This window comes from Protobothrops mucrosquamatus, unplaced genomic scaffold (genome assembly GCF_001527695.2).
Source record: "Protobothrops mucrosquamatus isolate PMUCROS unplaced genomic scaffold, P.Mucros_1.0 scaffold191, whole genome shotgun sequence".
Lineage (NCBI taxonomy): Eukaryota > Metazoa > Chordata > Lepidosauria > Squamata > Viperidae > Protobothrops > Protobothrops mucrosquamatus.
In genome coordinates this window covers 184,693-186,496 of record NW_015386547.1, presented here as the reverse complement: position 1 = coordinate 186,496, position 1,804 = coordinate 184,693, and positions in this window count along the sequence as shown.

Sequence of the window (1,804 nt, the reverse complement as noted above, 5' to 3'; positions counted from 1 at the left end):
TCTCTGTGTGTGTGTGTGTGTGTGTGTGTGTGTGTGTGTCTTTCTCTCTCTCTCTCCCCTCGCCCTCTCTCCCTCCCTCCCTCCCTCTCCTCCTTCTCCTTCTCCCTCTCCCTCTCTTCCCCCCCTTTCTCTTAGAAAATATTTATCCCAGAGCCACTGAGCTTTTATGAACAGGCAACATTTACGCATGTTCCCTTAATACTAAGGGAACCGCTCTATCGCAGCAGCGCTCGAAGATGTCTTTCAAATTTAGGAAGAAGGAGAGCAAGCAGGAGGCAGAAGCTTTGTCCAAATGTAGGTTAGTGTCCCTGCAAGGGAAGCCCAGCATTTCGAGGTAGTGAAAGAAGGCAGTTGAACCAAGAGACGACTTGACTTGACTTATCACAAACTGGCCAATTTATGATTGTGGCAACGTCTAAGTTCAATGTGTTAATTTATGGCTAGATCTAGCAAGGATTTGGGCAGCTCTAGTCAGGTATATCCAAGACTTCATGCCCGGGAATTCAGGAAGACGGATATCTGCTGGGCATGCATGGGATTGCCCGGCTGAAGACGTCCTTATGCTGGGGCTTCAGATAGCTGTGTTACTTGGGAAGCGGGAGTCTGTGGGGGCCTCCCTGCTTAGGAACATGCAGGAGCCTGTGGGGGCTTCCCTGCTTAGGAACATGCAACATACCTCATTGTCTCTTTCCTCAAACTATTTAAAAGCCTTTACCTTCGGTTGGATGCTCAGGTCCTTTGACCGTTGGAGATTATTTTCTGCTGCTATTTTAGGAAAGAGGTGGGGGGGCTACGCTTGGTTTCGTTTATGCTAGAAATTGGATTTGTTTCCAAACGCTGGCCAATTCATTATGTTTTAATTCAATAGAATGGTTAGCCCACTTTATGATTAAAAACAATCCCCCCCCAAAAACCAAGGAAGCTTCTGAGATCAGTGTGAAACAATACCCAAAGAAGAGCCTATCACCCTGCCCCCCACTCATTGAAAATGGCACTCCCGATTTAAAACAAAACAAAACCAACTCCGTACCCAAAGTAAACCGAAAGGCCAAGAAGAAATGTGTATGGAAGGGGATCTGTTAAAAAAAAAAACACCACAGATATAGAGCGATCAGTTAACGAAATAACAAACTTGCTCTAAACATCAGAACACCCTGTTCACATCCTATCCAAGAGTAAGGGAATCCCACAAAAAGTGGCAGTTTCTTTGTGACCAGTTAACACGAGATTGATAGATTGGAATAATCGGGCCCGTCTCCTTGCCGACAATCGTTCTGTACTGTACCGCATTCGACGCGGTGTTGTTCCGTAGGATCTGTCCGCACTTTGGACAGCCTGCTTTTTGGTAGGGAGAAATGTAAAAGCCAACCCAAGGTTCTGTGGGGAGGTCATCAAAAGGCACTATTAAAAAATCACGTTCTCTGCTTTTGGCCTTTCCAAACTATTATTCCTCTGAAATTTCTCCGAGCTTCCATTTTTCTTACATCCCGTTTGTTTGCTCAACATTTAAGCTAGGCGGGAACTGCTAAAGTTCTCTCAACCTTCTGTTTCCCTATCCCGGACCTCCAACTGGGGGGCTTTTGCTCAGGAAGTATTTGAAGAACGGAGACACCTTGGTAAGCATTGGACCGACCACCTGGCGTTTTCTCTTAGGGCACCATCCTTTGAGTACCTAATTCTGCTGACAACTGGAAGAATCAAATCAGACTTTATTATTCAAAGTGAGCGCCACCCAAATATTTAGACTGGGGTTTGAATCGCCAGTTTCCAAGGGGCAACAGAGAGTAGCAAGAAAAGGCTCTAC